Raw genomic sequence first — 21016 nt, forward strand, 5'->3', positions numbered from 1 at the left:
ATAATCTGTGATTTCTTGCCCCCTGTCTCCTTGCACCCCTCGGACATAGAAGAAAGCCAACCCTCTAAATACAGACTTATATGCCTCCTGAAGAATAAATGTTGACATTAGAGAGGGCTCATTCATCTTAAAATACACCTTGATCGCATCATGGAGCCTGTCTCCCAGGGCTTCAGCCATCAGCCACCATGGGTTAAAGCGCCAAACTCCCTGCTGGCCACACCGTGCCCCTTTGAGATATATTTCAACTGGAGCATGATCTGATAATCCCCAGGGGAGTATGTGTGAACCCTCTTTACACCAGGTTCAGACCCCGGAAAGAACAACCAATTGAGCCTAAAGTGACATTTATGTGAGGCTGATTACTGCGTGTACTGTTTCTCGCTTGTGTGAGTGCGTTGCCACACATCTCCACTCCCATTGAAGACACCCATTTAAGTATGGCCACTGATCTGGTGCAGGGCCGGCTTTAGCTCTGGTGGTGCCTTGTGGGACAATTTATTTGGCACCCCCATGACATCCTCCATGGATTCCATCACCGCCACCCAGTAAAAGTGCCCTTCATCTCTCCATAGCCCCTCTCTCATTAACCTTTTATTTGTTTTAAAGCACTGGTAAAGGCTGGCTTTACAACTTCACTCAGTTACCCACATTAAATACAGATTTGTTCTATGCAGCAGGCATTTTAACCCTTTGCACTACTTTCTTTCACAAGGGCTGCATTCATAATGCCATTTACATCTTTTAATACCAGCATGCCCATATGGGATTACAGCAACGCTTCAGACAGCGCTGATAGAGTGCAACCAACCAAGGTGGGTGGTATGTAAATATTACCAATCGTCCGTGTGGATTCTGCCAGTGCATCTTCGATGATGACAAACCTATCTACGTCACCCGAAACCACCAAGGGAAATGACTTAGGCAATAAAATAGCAGTCTCCTGAGCCACCTAGTTAAACCTGTGTCAAACACTCAGTTATATCTGGTTCGGCCTAGTAAACTACATTTATAGACAGGTAAATATGTTTCTTGCAATAACAGGATTTCAGAAGAGAGGCATTTGTCGTACACCATAACAGCTCCCCTCTTAATTTTATCTAGGACCCCATTCATATTCCATGTCATCACCTTGTATCATCCGCGAGGCCAGGAGATTGACGCTATCTAACTCACATCTGTGTGTTATTGGCTTGTGTGGAACTCCATTCGCTGCTTTAAGTAACCTAACTATCCCTGCCTCAATAACACCCCAACTCCCACCCACCCCACCCTTCCTCCCTTAAAGTATTTGATGCCCAATAAAACTCATCTCTAATCTGGAAATCAACAGACGATTTGTCTATTAAGAACGAAGAACAAACGCAGAGACATCCATATAGCACCTCCCACAATGTTCCACACAATTGAGTCCGGTGCACGCATTGCCTAGTAGCAGCTGTTGAATGGTACTACTGTTGGCCAGATAAATAGAAGAACGAATTAGGTGGTGAACCTAAAGAAAGAAGTCCCAAATATCCAAATGTATGTAACTTCTTTATGTTTCTTCAGACATCCTTTGATCCATATTCACAAGAACAGCTTTAGCCAACACGATTTGTTTATAAAATGAACTTCTTCAGGGCTGCACATGTATATACAAAAACAAATATAGTGCTTGGAAAATACAAACATAATCACCATATTAAGAATGTCATCAACATCCTACCCCATAAAACATACACCTTGTGACCAACCAAATTATTTTTAGAAAAGAGGGAAGTGCAACAAGCATCATATGAATGAGAAACTTCCTCATGACAATCAGCACATTGGCACCTGTCAGTTCATATTTCATATATCATTTACAGTTTATAATTTATAGTTTGTTCCAAAAGACAGAGAGAGGAAATTGGCTGCATTATGTCATTGCCTGATCTATCGGAACCATTTGTTAAAAACCATTACATGTCCCACAAATTATATTAACATGGTGTTCGACGGCAAACTTGTTTTTCACATATCTTTTAATCCAATATTTCATATATTTCCATACGGATGATAACTATAACAATCTAGTCAGTTATTCTCAGTATGATGCAGGTTCAATTCTCAATGTATTTGTCCCACAGCTTTTCCATAGGAACACCATCATCCATATATAACGAGTCAGGGTTACCCTGCATTGACACATAATTGGTTAAAGTACACTTTAAAACCTACAATCAAAATGACACCCCATGCCACATGTTGTATGTTACATTTTCCTATTTAAATCATCTCCAAAAAATATATAGAAATAATACTACTTTGTTTGAGTTCTTATTAATTGCAGTGTTTCTTTATGTTAAATAACATGCATCTCTCGTCAGTGTCAGTATATAGACCATCATTTATAAATAGGGCTCCCGGTTTTATGGTATTTATTTTTTTAACATTTCCATCTGTATTTACCATATTTATTTTTTGGCCATCTTTTTGGTATTTATCCATATTTATTTTGTGTTTTGTGAATATATGAAGTCTTAAAATGGCATATTTCCACATTTATTTAAGTGATAAACATGCACTCATGCTTTGCTGCCTATCACATTTTAGCAAATTAAACAGCCAAATGTAGCAAAACACTACACCTACAGGTAATCATCAGCATTATAATACAAATATATGTTAACATATGCCTCCACTTAGGGAAATATCAATCTGTTTTTAACTTCCCATGCTGTCTGTCTTCTCAGCTGTTGTCCTGGAAATTAAGAAAAACAGCATGGAGAGTCGCCAATAAGAATTACAATTTTCCATATTTTTCCACTTTTAAAAATAAATACAGACATGAAAGACATTGTTTTCTGTCTATATATGTATCTGTAAAAATCAGTAAAAACGGAAAACTGGAAGCCTTATTTATAAATACTCAAATCTATTTAAGACCACAAATATCACAACACATACAATACATAACATACATCAAAACCAATGTCAGTATTGTAGGGAAACACTATTTACTAACTTCCATCATGAGAACAAAATCCCAAAAGATGAACCAAAAAGATCAAAGCATATTGTGAAAGTCACCCGCAAGGTTCTGTGGTTAGAATCGGCAATGAAGTGGCAAGAGCTGTTGCGCCTTTCCTTACTGACTTGTATTGTTGAGGCAAAATATCAAAAACTAAACCAGAAGGCACCAGGGCATATGATCAAAGTCTGCCTTAAATTTCAGCGGTAAAACTCACGCAAATTGTTGCTCCGCCTTGCCTAGCTGCCCCTGACCCTGTTCCGTCATGGCTGGTGCCGATTGAGCGGAGGGTCATCGGGGCTGGTACTCACTTCTGGTGGGCACCGGAACCTGTAGGTTAGCGTTTCAGCCTGCATCCCCTCCTTCCTACTTAGTCCAGGCTAGGGCGCGGACGCGCGCAGCGGCGCGCCGAAGGCGCGCCAAAGGCAAGCCCGTCTGCGCCCGTCCGCGCCTGACCGCAGCCAGGAGCCAGGTACTATGGTAGGTTTGGATGGTATACTGTATTAGCGCCCTACTAATCTTGTCCTAGTGCCCTATTTCTGTTATTGTAGTGCGCTGTTAGAAATATGGGTCTTATCCAATATACAAGCCAAGAGATCAAAGACCTACATCCCTATGCAGGCAGCTTTACTGGCACATGGGAAATTGATCCATCTAAGGTTCAGGACATATGGCGCTCTTCTGCACCTCTTCGTTGCAGGACCCCAAAACGACCTTATTGCTGTGGTAAACAAAACCCCCTCCTCAAGGCAATCTACCTAAATGCCCGCTCTATTCCCAAACATTCAACTGAGGTATGGGATATATTGGGTTCAAATAACCCTGACATGTGTTTCATCACTGAAACCTGGCTTCATGCAGATTCTGGCCCTGACATTTATGTCGCCTTTACCTCAAAATATAAAATCATCCGAGTTGACAGAAAAGGAAAGAGAGGGGTGGTATACTAATAGCTCACAAAGACACCTTAGAAATCACAATTCTGGACAATATAGTGAATGCTCAGATGGAAATATGCGCCGTTAAGATTAGTGGTCCCTTAAATGGTACCTGGAGAGCGGCTCTGGTCTATCGACCTCCTGGTGTTAAAGGCAATTTCTCCAACCAAATACTAGAGTTTATAGCTCCACACGTATTAGCCTCGGATAACTTTCTCCTGATTGGCGATTTTAATCACCATGCAGAGGTATTATTAAACCCTGATACGGAAAAACTAATTACAAATATGAGTTTGCTAGGTCTTGCACAGCTGGTTGATGGTTCTACTCACCATGCGGGGCATACACTAGACCTTCTGTTCACTAATATACCTGATATTGTTATGGAACCTCCAGAAGCACTGATATGGACCGATCATTACCTACTGAAATTTATCATCCCCACGGTCTTAATAGGGAAAAATAATTTGGAAAACGAAACTGTTCTACGCAGGTCATGGAGTAAGATTACTCCTCATCTTTTCCAAAAATACTTTGGCGTAAACCATAAAGCTGCAGAAATCGACACTAATCTAAGAGCATTAAATTTGAATGAAGACATTCTGGCCACTCTTGATAAAATTGCCCCTTTTAAAAAGGCTAATCCAAAGGCAAAAACAGCCCCCTGGTTTACTGATCAATTAAAAATTGCTAAAAACCTATGTAGAAGGGCCGAAAGATTATGGCAGAAAAACAGAAGCCCCACAAATGAGGAAAGTTATAAAAAACTGCACCACCTGTACATGAATGAAATAAAACAGGGAAAAAAATCCTATTTGTTGAACCGAATAACTAGGGCAGAGAACTCTTCTAGAGAACTTTTTCACATTCTAAAAGATTTCACAACCTCCACAAGCCCACCTATTATACCTGTGTCTCAAGATTGGGCGGATTTGTTGTCAAATTTCTTTGAAGAAAAAGTTATGACTATCCAAAAAACTTTTCCCCCTATATCCAACGACAGTCATCTAACGGAACGACCCTGTTTCTTATCAAATCCATCGGGCCTCCTAGCCAATTTTATAGAATGCGATAAAAAAACTGTTATTTCTGCTATGCAGAAAATAAAGTCCGGCTCCCCGGCTGACGTTATCCCTGCCAAATATTTCTCCTTAATTGCACCCACCGTCCTCGACAGTCTGATTGCACTTTTTAACCAATCTTTGGCTGACGCGGTGTTCCCTTCTGTTTGGAAGGTAGCTAGTGTCAGACCAATTTTAAAGAAACCAACAGCGGACCCTAAGGTACTTTTGAATTATCGTCCCATTTCACTACTCCCATTTTTTGGAAAAGCACTGGAATCCATTATAAATCGGCAGCTGGTGGACCATCTGGAGAGGTACGAACTTCTGGACCCCTCTCAGTCCGGTTTCCGGGCAGCACATAGCACAGAAACGGCATTGGTCGGAGTCACTGACAATATCAGATTGACTCTTGATAAACACCAATCTGCTGTGCTTGTCCTGCTCGACCTTTCTGCGGCTTTCGACACCATCTCCCATAAGATTCTTGAGCAAAGATTATGGGAGGTTGGTGTCAGGGGAAATGCTTTGAGGTGGTTCATCAGTTACCTATCCGAGCGCACCACTGCTGTCCAGCTGGGAAACTTTGTTTCCAGTGCGAAGCCAATGAAAATGGGAGTTCCTCAGGGTTCAATTTTAAGCCCGACTCTTTTTAACCTTTATATGACCCCTTTGGCTGAAGTAATTAGATCGCACGGGTTTGATGTCATATCCTATGCGGACGACACGCAGATTCTGGTGACTTTCGGCCCCGACCCAAGTGATACAAAAAAGCATTTTAAGGACTGTCTCATCTGTGTTGACAATTGGATGAGATCAAACCATCTTCAGCTAAATGGGGCCAAATCAGAGATTGTGCTTTTTGGAAAAGCCGGTAATTATTGGTCACAGGACTGGTGGCCTTCCGAACTCGGAATATGCCCTGTTCCAAAGAAAACAGTCAGAAATTTAGGCTTTCAGATGGATGACTGCCTATCCATGCGCAACCATGTTAAGCACGTTATAGGGACCTGCTTCAGCGTCATGCGCAGTCTCAGAAAGGTTTTTAGATGGCTCCCCGTGGAGGCGCGTAAACCCCTGACGCAAGGACTGATTACAAATAGAATAGATTATGGTAACGCTCTATTGTTATCCATAAATGAAGACCTCTTGGACAAACTCCAGGTTCTACAGAACACTGCTGCGAGACTGGTCCTGGACCGTCCATACAGATCATCATCGGTGGCCTGTCTGAATACGCTCCACTGGCTCCCGATTAAAAAACGAATCCATTTCAAAGTATTGTGTCTTACACATAAGTTTTCTTACGGAATCGGCCCAAAGTACTGGCGAAAAAAATTGCAATGGTATCAGCCGGCTAGAAGGTTACGTTCTAGTGACGCGGTATTACTAACTCCGCTGAGAATAAATACCGCTAGACAAGGAGGCCGTTCATTTTCCTTTCTTGCACCGGCTCTCTGGAATAAACTACCTCTCCATCTACGTACCATAAAAGAACATGGTAGTTTTCGTAAACAGTTGAAAACCTGGCTATATGTTATTTAGCCTGGTCTTTGCCCTCTTGAGCAGTCTGCAGCGCCATGAGACTCTTTTGAGTGATATGTTGCGCTATATAAATTTCCTTTGATATGATATGATATGATAAAAACCAGCAATAGAATAACAAACCCAGTAATGCCAATGCAACTGACTTAGGAAACCATCATTGTAGTGTCCTCCCCAGCCCGGTAGCATGCAGATGACTATGCCACACATGGTGCTCTGTAGTGCACGTCTTTATTCTGCAGAGTACAACCATGAACTGTACACACTGCATCATGAACTTTATTAACCACACCCAGACACAGCCAAATTATTACATCGTTCTCCTACTGCATTTATCAGGGACAAGATGGTCCCGCTATTCATATCTACATAACACCACATCTCTCCCTCTGTTTAATAAAAAAGTACAAATAATACATATATAAATTACAGTTCCTCAAAGACTCGTTGAGGTACTTGAGCGAGTCTTCCAGACCTAGTCATGTGAGGTTGATGAAGCGGAGGACTGGGGCCTGCCTCAGGCACTGGGGATGCAGAAGTAGGTGTAGAAGGTGAGCTCTCTGGACTTTCAGGTGGGCAGATCTCACTTCTGATATCTGGAGCCGATGAACATTGAGGTAGGTGATTGAAGTATGATGAATCTCTTGTGATGGACTTTCTAGGACGCTAAGTGGTCATCATATGTCCTCTGCTCGTCACAACCTTCAGGGGCTCAGCATCAAACGGAGCATCCGACTTGTGTTTCCATTTTTGCTTGACCAGGACCCAGTCTCCTTCCTTGTAAACTACTTCCAGAGCACATAAGCGTTCATCAGCATGGGTCTTCATTCTGGACTTGTGCAAGGAACTCGTTGTATGGGTCTTGTCCACATCCATCGACCTACAACTGGTCCATTGCGTCAACTTGGTTGCCATGGCTCTCTCACACATCAAGGTGGCAGGGCTGTCACTTTTAGTTGAATGGGGAGTTGATCTCAAAACATGAAGAGCTAAACGTAGAGCCTATTTGAGATCACTTACTTCTACCACAGTGCACTGAACTTCTCTCTTTAGGTTCGACAACACAATTGACCTAGGGCCAAAGAGGGGTACTTTTCTGACGTTTAACATTCACGTTATCGAGAAAACTCTTAAACTGTTAGCTGTTGAACTTTGGGCCATTGTCGAACTTGAGAATGGAAGGGACACCCCCATATTGCAAAAATGTCATTTAATGTCCCAATGACTTTGCCATGTGTGGTTGACAACAGGTCTTTCGCAAGGGGAAATCATGAGTACTCATCAAGAATTACCATTAAATGATGTCCATTGTTAAGGGGTCCAAAGCAATCAACTGCAATCCACTCCTACACCTGCTTTGGGAAGTCAAACATAACTAATGGATGCTGTGTTGCTTTGGGAGACAAGCAGTTGCACAAATGACAGGCCTTTAATTCTCTTTCAAAATTGGTCTACAATGCCATAAGGACCATTGTGGGCTAGTTCAATGACCTGTTGTCGCAGAATCTCTGGAATGACAAATCTAGAACCTCTTAATATGATGCCTTCTTGACTCGCTCACATTTTTTAACTTTTGGTATTTAAAGACATCGGTAAGAGGTCGAGCATGTTTCTTCCAGGATTGCTGGGCAATAATGTCTTTGAGAACATACAAATATTGATTAGTATTTGTAGCAGCAAGAATTTGTTCCACCAACGAGGCTTCTGGTATGCTTGATTTGACTGTAAAGTTAACATTGGTCTCAGCCGCTTTAGATGTTGTACTGTAACCCTGCACTGGCATTCATGAAAAGTAGTCAGCAGGATTTTTTGCTTTTCCTGGCCTATGCACAATAGTGTAATCAAACTCTTGCAATCACAAACCAATCTCTCAATGCGAGAGGGCATCTTGGCCTTCGGGTTCGCAAAAATGGTGAGCAACGCCTTGTGGTCAGTGACAAGTGTGAAGTGCCTTCCTTATGGAGACGCATGGAAATGTTCACAAGCCCACACTACAGATAGACTTTCTTTCTCATATTGGAATATGCATGTTTGGTCTGCGACAGCCTTGCATAAGCCACAGTCTGTCTTTCAGCATTGTCGTGCCCACTTTGCTGGGCAAGGATTGCATCCAACCCCTCTAGGTTGGCATCTACTACAATGTCAGTATAAAGTTTTGGATCAAAATAGGCCATTTCAGTAGTATTCTTAATTGCATGTTTGATTTTCTTAAAGCTTTGATCGCATTCAGGTGATCACTTGAACACAGCGTTCTTTTTTGTCAAGTGTCTCAAAGGGGCACTGACTGTGGCAAAATCACAAATGTGCCTGGGCCAGTAACTGGCCATGCCAAGAAAGGATCACAGCATGGTCACATCGTGTGGTGAAATAGTGGACGACAGGGCTTGTACTTTAGTTGGATCTGGTGTCATCCCTTTGTCAGAGAAAATATGCTGAAAGAATTTGAGTTTAGTTTTATGAAACTCACACTTTTCTGCTTTCAAACTGAGACCGGCATCTGCCAGCAAGCAGCATACTTTTTTGTAAGGGCTTTGTCATGTTCCTTTCGAGTGGTCCCAAATACCAGTATATCATCACTATAATAAAAAGCATGTGTGAGAGGCTGTATTATGTTGCAAATTACATCCTAAAACAGTTCTGCAGCTGACGACACCCCAAAACGTAGTCTTTTATATCTGAACAAACCAATATGGGTTGAAAAGGTGGAAATGTACCTGCAGTTTTCCTCTAGTTCGAGTTGATGATGCCACTTGTTCAGATCAAGACGAGAAAAGCCTTTAGCACCATTCAGCTGTGTAATCATGTCTGCAATGTCTCATTTTATAAAAATCTTACCAAAATCCATGTCTTGCATTGTGGGGTGTTTTACATCCCGACTGGCAAAAAAAAAAAGGAAAAGAGAGGGCCCCCATTTCTTTGTATCCACTTTAAATACTAAGTTGCTGCAGCACTGTTTAACAAGTATTTGCAATGCAACAGGTCTCACATTTCCCGAGTTTCAGCTTTTGGCATTGTAAATGACAATGCCTTTTATTTAGGTTTATGAAACCTAATAAAGGCATTGTCATTTACAAAGCCAATTGCTTAAACTTGCTTAAATGCGAGACTTTTTGCATTACAAATGCTTGTTACTATTTACCTTTCACAAGGGTTGCTGAGAGTGAAATGGTGCTCTATTGAGGCTAAAGATAATGATAAAACTTGCTCTATGGGTTCATGGGGTGCAGTGGCTTCCTGTGCAATCTGTTCATACACAGAGCAGTTCATTGCTTTGGGCATAAAGATGTACTTTGTTAGTATAGCAAATAAAACAATAGTTGGCAAATTACCTGACATTATGTGGGTAGCCACTACTTGACTGACCTGTGGCAGAAATAGCAATTCTGCACCCCGAGGTGTTGAGAGACTTTGGAACAGCAACGTCTGATGAAGATTAAATACAATCCAAGTAGCCGGGAAGAAAGCAGCGAGGCAGGGGGTTTTCATGGGGATGCCCTCCATTCCATGCAGTGGCAGCAGGCCTATCCTGCTACGCAGCAGGTGGAAACGCTGATTACCCAATGGGGAGCCTCAGTGTGTCACCTCCTACAATAAACGGAATACAATTACAAATTGTTTTTTACAAAGCTCAATGGTACCTCGAATTCCAGACAGTCCATGCTGTAAAAGATGTGCAAAGCAAACAGCAACTTATGAGTGTGACCACTTGTAGAGTAACAGGAATGTATAATAGGTACAGTTCAGAGCCGCTCATCCTTAATATCATATATTTCATTTTCACTATTAATTGTTTTCCAAACATGGGCACAAACAGAATCACATCCAAAGGTAAAACTGGGACAGCTAATTTCACCACAACCATATTCATACTTATTGAAACCAACAAAATAGTAGCCCCATTATCATCTTATCATAATTTATGTCACCAATAGTAGCCAATATCTGATTATCCAATGAGCCATATGCCATCCTTCAAGATTCTTAAACTAATCAGGAACGGCAATTATGAAGTGACAATAGAGCATGCATCTGGGCCCTACACCGAATTGCACCTTGGTAGACGAAAGAGAAAAAAAAACGTTTACGAAAAATGATAGAACTCACAATTTACTGGAGTTATGTTCCAATTATGTGGCTCGTAACTGGCAAATCCATTTAGCCTCAGTTTGTCTAAGGACTGATTCTCTATCACCACTCTGAATGTTGGGTGGTATTTTTTTAATTTAAAAAAAATATGCATTTTAAGAGTTTTATATAGCGCTGGCTAGACCCGGAGGTATCAGAGCGCTTTACATAAGGTTCCACAGAAATTACAAAATTACATCAGTTACACATTACATCAGTTACTAGAAAAACATTTCAAGAGAGTAGAAGACGAGATAAATGGAGCTTAGAAGGGTATGGGGGTATAGATAAATATATGCAACACATTAAAGAGCGAGAAGGGGAGACAAATAGAGCGGATAGGGGGAGAGGGGGAGTGAGAAGGGAGAGGAAGAGGGCGTAGACGGTATGTGAGATGAAGGGAAAGTCTGCCCAATGACCGACTGGGTAGGTGATGGCCGAGGAGGTAATCCACAGCCAGTCTCCCCTTTAGCTCTCAAGGTAGCTCCATCGGGCATCGTTCAGATAGCTAGGTCTCTAGGTTACATCAGTTACAGGTTACATTGGTTGCTCGAAACATTTAAATAGCATATAAGATGAGATTAATGGCGCGAGAAAGGGTAAGGGGGGTAAGGGTAAAAGGGAAACTAGGAGGGAGATGCGGCGGGGAGACGAAGGAAAAATGTCTGCCCAATGTCTGGCTGGGTAGGTGACGGCTGAGGGGGAAGTCCACAGCTCATCTCCTCTGTAGCTCACAAGGTAGCTCCACCGAGTATCGGTCATAGTGCTAGGTCTCCGCTGTCGGTGGCAAGATCACAGATTCAATGTCCAGAAGGGTGAGCCGGATAGGGGTGGTATATGATCAATCCCATGGAACCATAGTTGCAAACTGTTTTGATGTTAAACTTTGTAGTGTTCAGTCACGGGGTACTTAGTTTCACTAATATTCAGCGCCCTAGAGTGTTCCTGATTATGAGATTTAGGAGCATATGCCCCACATATATTAGATTACACTCACATCCAATGACATATATTACAAACCATGTGTTGAAATTGATAAAGTATCTTATCTCATACTCATGGGGAGTATTATAATTGAAACTTCTCATCTTGTTCCTACCAAACACATACATGTTACTGTTATTGCATTGTGGGCAACCACTTGTTTTCAGGTGGTGCAGGCATCACACAACTAAGGCACAGTAAAACTTTAAAATATCTACCCCTCCTGAAAACCCATCTAGGGTTCCTACAATTGTTATTTTTCTGACCAGGGATTTCCAATACGAGATGCCAGTGTTTGTTGAGAATCTTATAAATGTTGTCACTGTGTTGCGCATATTTTGTAATAAATGCTGCAGCCCCCTGTTTTGAGTTTGTGCTGGCTTTCTTCTTTCTTAGAGCATCTCCTCCTCAATGATCCTCATCTCAGCTACTTTCAAGATCCGACCATCATAGCCTCTATCTAAAAATCTATTTTGGGCATTTTCTATGTTTACCTCAAATATACTCAGTTTGCTACAGTTCCGTCTAATGCGGACCATTTTCCCATATGGAATATTTTTTATGATGGATTTGGCATGAGCGCTTGAAGAACGCACAATGCTATTGCACACAGGTTTTTTTCTGAACACAGTACTTTGGACGGCCCCATTCTTCACATAAAATTACAAATCCCAAAAATCTATTTTTTCTTTGTTGTAATTCATGTTAGTGGATGTTAAAAGGATTATCAATAAGGTGTCTGGATATATTCATGTAGTTGTTCCACTGAACCAATCCAAAGGCAAATTATATCATCAATGTACCTCCCCCAGAAGACAATGTGTTCTGGCTCCCGCTCATACCAGCCCATGAATAGGTCGGCATAATAGGGAGTAAATCTTGAGCCCATCGCTGTTCCATGCAGTTGGTGATACCACAGGCCGTCATGCATGAAATAGTTTTTGGACAATATTATGTCTATCTTCTCCAACTTCATCTGATTTTGTTCATAGTAGTCAGCCTTCCCAGCAATGAAACCAAAGTCCTTGCGGATGTATATCTAGAGACTAGTTACATCAAAGGTTACAAACATTAGTTTGTCAGACCTTATTCAAGATGTGCTCTCCATCCTGAATATAGTAAAGGAGACAGCTGACAAAATGTTAAAGCTATATGCCCACATACTCAGGGAACCTTTTTGTAGGGGATCCCAACCCTGATATAATAGGTCTCCCTGGCAGAAACCCGCCTCTTTTATGAACAATAGGCAGTATGTATATGCAAGATATTTTAACTCATCTATCTTCTGATAACAGACATTTATCCTTCCAGTCATTAAATGTAATGTTTATAAATACAGTCAAGTTTTTCATAGGATTAGATTCCACCCCTTCATAACAATAACGATCATCAAGTTGTCTTTTTATTTCATGAAAGTAATCTTGTTTATTCATGACAACCAAATTTCCGCCTTTATCGGCTTCCAGAATCACTTTTTGTGTTATCTTTTGGCAGCCTCAAAATGTTCTGTTTCTCAGCCCATGATAGATTATACCCATGTCACATGTGTGACTTTGTGGGTGAATGAAACTGATGTAGTTTGTGTATGACCCTTTCTTTAAAGATGTCTATGTTATGGTGATTCGCTGCAGGAGGTACAAACTTGGGCCATGGACTAAGACCACTATTAATGTTAACATTCTCCACAATATCCAATTCATGTAGTATCATCTCCATATTAACAATTTCATCACTTTCTAAAGACAACAATAGTTACAAATCTTGTACATCCGACATAGTTTGCAATGGAAGTCAATTCCTAGCAACAACAGGAGTGATTCTATTACGGACATTGATTTCAAAATTCTTGTAATTTCAAAGAACGGATAAACTTAAACAGATCTATATGTACATCAACAGAATCGCCCATTTTGCGAAAGTCAAAAACTCAAACCCGTACATTTTTGCCATCCTCATCCAGGCCCCAATATGAGATGTTAATAATGTCAAGCCCCTTTCCTTTAACATTGATCACATTCATATCATATGTTCAATGCTTACCTCTCTCAGTGACTGACCCATGTTAGGTTCATTTTGCACCTTTAAGTTTTTTTGGATCAAGTCTGTACTCCTAATTTGTCTGCTATTTTTCCTTTTCCATTTTCTTTCACCACTTCTGGTTTTGTGTCCTTTCTGTAACTTTGTTGCTCCTGCGTAGCCTCTCCAATTCCCTTAAAAAAGCGGAACAACCATGTGATGTAGGGGTACCCTGCCTCTTATTGCTTGATGTAGCACAACCTATTGAGGTCAAGAAACTATTGCTGGCTAATCTTGATTCTGCACTATCTTCCTGTTCCTATTTTCTATCACTGGCCAAGTTGACTTTGTCATACTTTCTGGCAAAGGTATAGATTCGCCCCTCCCTGTAATCACGGTCATCAACTTTGATCTTTTTTAATTTTTTATCTTTCAGGTACTCCTGATGAACTATTGAGCTATCTAGTTTCACCTCTAACCTCGCTGAAACTCGTGGCATCAATAACAAATGATAATGTTATCTAATCTAGTTCCTTCTTCCTTCCTTCCGTTCTGTGTTGATAGCAAATACCTTTTTATTTATGTGGCTTGTTGTCATTTTTTTTTAATTAAAAATGAAGGATCAAACAGTAACAGCACCACCTGGTAATTTTAAGGTAAAAAACAGATATATGTTACACTGGAGTACAAATGAAGTAGAACTGAAAATAAACATTACAAATAATTGATTTGCAACAGTTTTACATGCTGCAGAAAGTAAATACAACAGTCATGTAAGTCAAACAACAATATAGAGGTGCTCTGGCACTGCAGATTCTAAAAGAAAAAATATTGTCATGCTTAATCCCTGCTTAGCCTTCTATCTTTACTGGCTCTGCGTGTGATTTCCATGATAGTTACTACATTCTTATCTGACAAAGATTTTATCTCAAAGAACAATAATGTTTTGCTATCAACCAGTGATTTGTTATGGGAGCTCCTGTTTCTAATCTGGCTGCTTTCAGTTCCTAATTGTACTTTACTGTAGGAATAAAACAAATTGTTTTGCTGGGCAGTGTATTGGCAGTTCGGGCTGGAATGTTTCCATGGGGAGCGGTCTCAAGACTGATTTGCATATGGGTGGGTTCAAACTTGGGTGGCATGGTGAGAAAAAAAAATATGGATTTAACCCAGATTTGTGACTGGGGTGAATGTTTGTCAATGTTCAGCATTCCGTCCATCTTATTTTTGTGTTGCTCTAATTTCATTACTTTCTTCGAGGGCTTTCTTCAACTAGAACACTAACCAAACATCAGAAAAACTCATTCTTTTTCCTACATTTCTGTATAGCTTATGCCACACTATCACCTAGTGGCCGAAGTGCACTACCACAGGAAAAACAAACCACCTTTACTATTTATTTTAGTGCATTCTTTTTATGGAGCGCAGACTTGGCCCAGAGGCATTTCAGCCTTTTACAAGAGAGCAGAAAATAAGTTCTGGTTAACAAAAAGCATAAAAACAACCTATTCCGACCAGGAAAGCAAGAAAAAAATAGTTCTAACCAGCAGGGACACGAGAAGATAAGAAGTAGTCAGCTAACCATTATGGTAAATCAGCAGTTAGTAACCATGACAACAGAGAGAACAAATATTTTGTAACAGGAAAGACAGCTCAAGTCACCATTCGATGTGAGTGCAACAGTCCCCATTTTAACAAAACGGTCTCTAAATAGTAGAAATTTGAGTTCTCTTTTGAATGTGAGCAGAAAAGAGTTTGTGCGGAGGGCAGGTGGTGCAAAGCCTTGTTGCAAAATCAGAGAATACCTGTCCCATGCATCGATTTTGCCTGAAACTGGGAGTTTCAAGCAGGAGGGACTTGGTGTATCTTGATTCTCATTAAGCTTCAGAAACTTTAGGGTTTCCAACCAGGTAGGAGGGAGTGGAGTTGCAGTGGATTCTATGAAAAATGTTTGCAGGTTTAAATTGGGCTCCTGCATCGATGGGGAGCCATTGCAGGGAGAGGAGACTATGAAAAATGTGGCAGAATTTCCAGTGGCCTGCCACAAACCAGGAAACAGCACCGAGCACTGCTCTCAGAGGGCCTAAATATATTTCAGGAAGACCAGAGTGGAGTGAGTTATTATGATCCAGTCTGGAAAGAACCAGTGACTGTGCCACAGGTCTCGAGTCCTGCTCGGTGTTATGTCCTGGGCCCTAGGCCCACATACTGCAGGAAAGAAGACACAGACACCAGAATATAGTACTGGGAACTAGCCATGAGCATGTGCACCCGGGCCCTTTTATTAGCAGGCTCACATCACTCGTGACGCCTGTGAGGGATGCGTGTGGGGTGCAAGTGTGCCCACTCCCATAGGGGAGTGGCTCTAAACTCTATGCCTGTCGAAACACTAGAACGTGTCTCGCAGGACATAACACTCGGCAATGAACTGCCTGGGGCTCCAGAGCACTCTCAGCTGGAGCTGTGCACTTTTGGCTATGGATGAAAGTTGCTTCTGTCTGAACAATTGTCAAGGATAAAGCCTAATGATTTGCAGGCGAGAAGGATTCCAGTAAACCTTGGATTGAGAGGTTGGAATTTTTGGGAGAAATGAGTAGAAAGTTCGTTTTTGTTGGATTGAATCTTAAGTGATGGCTGGCCATCTGTTTTCGAACCTCGTAGAGAAGAGAAAACAGATGTCTTCAGGGGATGAAAACGTAAGGTAGATCTGGGTATCATCTGCATATTGATGATAAAGGAGTCCACAATTTCACAATATTTTGCCAAGAGGTTCAAGATGTAAATTAAAAAAGTGGGGGAGAGGATAGAGTCCTGTGGAACCCCACGTTTCAAGCTGCTTTTGCCCAACTCCCTATTTTTCCTATTTGTGAGCGGTTAAACAAATTGGCGTCAAACTTCTTTAGGACTGTTTCATCAATGTCCATCTATTCCATTGGCATGCTAATCACAGTCTAGTGAATGTCTGTATCAAAGACAGCCGTAATGTGCAGGCGAACAAGTAGACAAGAGTTCCCTGAGTTAAGGAGGCAGACGGAATCATCCACATTTTGTGGACTGGGCATTTCTGTGCTACAATCCTGCCTGAAGCCAGATTAGAAAACGTACAGGAAATGAAAGGACTGGATGTGGAGTGAAAGCTGTGCTGCTACACAGCTTTCTAATACCTTCTGTAAGAAGGGAACTGTAGAAACCGCAAGAAGGTTGTTCAGGTCTTTAGTGTCTGCATTGGGGGTTTTTCAGGATGGGGAAGGCCTGACCAAATTTCAAACTGTTGAGGAAAACACCTTGTTTCTGTGAGTAGTTCACTAGGGAGGGCTAGTAAGTAGCTGCATCTTGGCCATTTCCCCGCTCAGTGAGCCAGGCAAGGCATTGGAGAGGTGATTGAAAGGTTTGACCTTAGTTATAGTTACAATTACCTTGACTCAGCAATTGTGTCAAAGTACGACCAGGTCCACTGGGCTTTACAGGTCAGCGTACGATCATCTGGGATAGTGGATTTTGGCAGAAGTGATAGGTCAATAGACTTTACTTTCTCTGCAAAAGAAAACACAAATTCTTCATATTTTGATGCTGGTTTGAAAACTGTGTTTTATTGTTTGATGATATCAAAAAGTAGCATTGATCGATTTGTGGCAGTATTGAGCATGGATATAATGTGGCTAGATTTAGCTTTCAAGATGGTTGGTTTGTAATTACTACTGGCAGTTATTGTAAGATTCAATGGTGAGGGTGCTTGTCTTCAGAATTTGTCAAGATGCCTCATGCAACGTCTTATGGCGAGCCTTGTTAGCTAAACTATTGCTGTTTTAGTGTCACTTAACCATGAGTTTTCGCTCTTGAACTGGCCCAAAATGTTTGGGTGGGCAACAGATAGCTTGAAAGGAATTTGCAGGTGGCCGGCCCAATCCACAGGAATGGGGAGTTCAGGGGCCAGAAGAGATCCCTTGGAGATAATGAAGTCAAAAATAGGGCCTTTGCCATGTGTAGGTTTCTGACGGTGCTGGAGGAGGTTGTTGTTTCGCAGAAAAGTTGAGAATAGGCAATAGGTTTGTTGTTATTTTTACCCCAGTGAAGACTGACGTCTCTAAGGAAGATGAGGGGCTCTGAGAGTAACAGCTGTGATGATACAAACGGAATGCACTCCTAGTCTAACATATTGGTTTCACCAGGAGGGTGGCATATGACATTCATTCTGAGATTGAAAGTCCTACGGGGACCGATTTCAAGAGACAGGAATTGGAAAGAAAGGAAATTATCAGTTGAAGTAATTTGCAGCTAAGTGTGCTCCTATGAATTATTGCTAAACCACCACCTTGCCTGATTTTACAGTCACAGCAAAGAATGGAATATTGTGGAGTGAGAAGAAGGTCTAGGACACTGTTCGAGGCGTCATTCAGCCAAGTTTCTGTGAGGACCAGGATATCAATTGTGTTTGAAAGCTCCACGCAGTGTTTCATAGCCGATAAGCAGTTATGTAGGATGAATCACAGAATTGAGTGAGCTGTCTTGGAAGAAGGGCAATTTGTGAGTTTGGTGGGAACTTGAATGAGTTTGGTAAGTCTCATATTCCAGGTTGGAGGGTATGATTGTGGAGATATGCGGTTCTGGATGGTTGGGATGGAGAAGGTGCCTTGGTTATGGTTGTGTTTATTGGTTACTGTGTAAAGAAATGGCTTTTTGTAGGGTTCACCCTAACCTTTGGGCTAACTTTGGACTGATATTGCCGCTTTTTTTTTCGACTCTGTAAGTGCTTTGCGAAACAGGGCTCAGTGCCAGTGCTCTGATCCTGTAAAAGGTATATTTTTAATTGCATTATACCCAATTGGCATAATTGAACTTACTTAGAAGTCCGTGACAGAGATACCCAGGGCTTGTAAGTTACATCGTCCCTCAAGGTCTGCAGCACTGATTGTGCCACCACAAGTGTGATAAAATGAAGCATGCATTTCAGCCTGCCATTGCAGACTGGTAGAGCAGTTTCTAAAGTGCTCACTAGACCTTGCCATATAAAGTAATGACAAAGCTCAAACCTTCCTCTTTAATATTTATTAGTTACCCCAAGTCAGGCCTACTGAGTCCTAAAGGCTAAAGAGGGTGCATTATATTAAAAGGATGGACATTTGTTTATTATCTTTTCATGTCCTGGCATTAAAAACCCTGCATTGTCGTTTTTACTGTGATAGTCTAGTAGCCCCATTGGCGAGTACAGAGTTACACGCTGGCAACTCGCGATGCTAACTGCTGAACGGGACTACCAGATATAATACTTCAAGGTATATAAAGATTTGTTTCATTAAACCCAACTTAATGCTCAAGTCGAATTTAACTTTTGTGCAAATACTAACTTTACAAAGTTACCAATTTGTTGCCCAAAGATTTCCAGTGACTGTATTCGGTTGCACACAAGCTGCTGTCCCAGAGACAGCCTTCAGCCCTCCTGGGAGGAAGTGCTAACAACTCTCAGGAAGGAACACCAAAGGCCCGCCATTGGAAGAAGTGTGACATCCTCCTGGTAGGATGGTCAAACAGGGTGGGAGCCTAAAGGGCAAGCTTCAAAGGAGAAGCTGCCTTTGAAGGGCAAATACTAGTCACACACAAGATAGGGGCTGCTCAGTTGTTTTAGCAAGCAGGCTGGCACCATGGACAGAAAGTCATTGCCAAACCGTTTTTTCCATGGATGTGTATCCCCAACTCTGGAACAGGCTAGGGAACTGCACACACCAAAAGAAGAGTTCTGCCATGTTGAGAGTGGGCAGAATAGTGCACCCTCGCATAGATAGATGCCACACTTCACATGACGTTTTCTTCAGGTGAGAGGGACCTGGTAGCCCTATTGACTAGTTAGTACCCCCTCCCCCATCCCATGGTGATATTAATGGCCATGGAAGTAATACCACTTGAACCCAGACCTCAGACCACATCTGAACTGGAGAGAGGACTGAAGAAGGTCTGCCTTGCTGCTTCATGGATCCAGAGGCTGCACCAAAGACAGGACAACACCTGTTGTTCCTTGGGCAAGCAGAGAGAGGGCTGCTGTGCCTGTGTTGCCCTTCTTGAGGAAAAGACGTCCCGAGCCCCAGACACAAGTGATTCCAATAGTCAGTTGACTGAGTTCCTGTTACAGCTACAGGGCCACAAAAGCTGAAAAATGTGTTCCCCGTAAAGATATGTAGTGTAACTCACACTAGAATATATGTACTCATATATTCGGTGACCATCCTACAGTGAGGAAAAGGCTAGTTGGTGGTTGTGGTCGATGTGGCTTCAACGTATTAGCTGTGACCAAAACGGCAGGTGGAATCACCAACCCTTCGTCCATGATCTCGGAAGTTCAGAAAAGTATACCTTATAGTTACTTTCATACTCTAGACTACACCATTTGTAATGTGTCTGTCCACAAATGACATGTGCTGGAGTTTAAATCCCAGCCTAATTTACATGGATGCAGACAGCATATCTAACAGGAGTCTCCTAGACTAAATAATATGATGCCATGCGACTGAAATGTTCACACCGGGCTTGGGTCAGGAGTGTAGGGCAGAGTTAAGTAATGCAGGGGATGTCATTGATGTGTGTAACCGTGAAATAAGGAACTGTTTAAAGTGACCTATGCATGTTCACAGTGAGAATGTGTTCCATGATCAAGACTCATGGACGAGTGTGGCTGGCGCTCCAAGGTGTGATGCTCATATTCAATAAGTGAGACTGTGCTTCTCAGTCCAAGACTCACAATCAATATATAACCCTTTTTCACAATGTAGAACTAAAGATCAGCTCTAAAGTGGGAGACTTACAAAATGGAAACTGTCTCCACAGTGAGATTGTGTTTCATTATTTAAACTCTCAAGTTATCAATAGGTCATGATATGCCCTGTGTAACAAACACCCACAATGAATACATTGCTTAAAGGGGCGGTCCCACTGCCTAAGCATTATCACTTTATATATTATTGACAAAAGCTAAGGATAGACAACTAAAGTGGTCTCTAGCCCAGAACTACAATGAGGGCGGTAATATCAAATTCATATTTCAACTGCCATAAAATAAATCCCACTAACAGGCAAAATCCCCTAGACCAAATAAAGGCCACACTGCATTGTAACAATTGAACTGCTTTGCATTGTACACTGGAGTGGGTACATGGGGTACAGAGTGAGGAATGAGGAGGTGCAGAGTAAACCCTCTCCCATTGGCCACGCTCAGGGTATCATCGAAATGCCTCAATAAAATATTTGGAGCAAGCAAGCCTGATAGACAACATCTGTTATTCTCAATTATGTTTATTCAACCTATTTATTTATTTATAAAGTTTTATATAGCGCGAACATGATCCCTAGGGATATTAGAGCAC

Source organism: Triturus cristatus, chromosome 12 (assembly GCF_964204655.1).
Source record: "Triturus cristatus chromosome 12, aTriCri1.1, whole genome shotgun sequence".
NCBI classification, from domain to species: domain Eukaryota; kingdom Metazoa; phylum Chordata; class Amphibia; order Caudata; family Salamandridae; genus Triturus; species Triturus cristatus.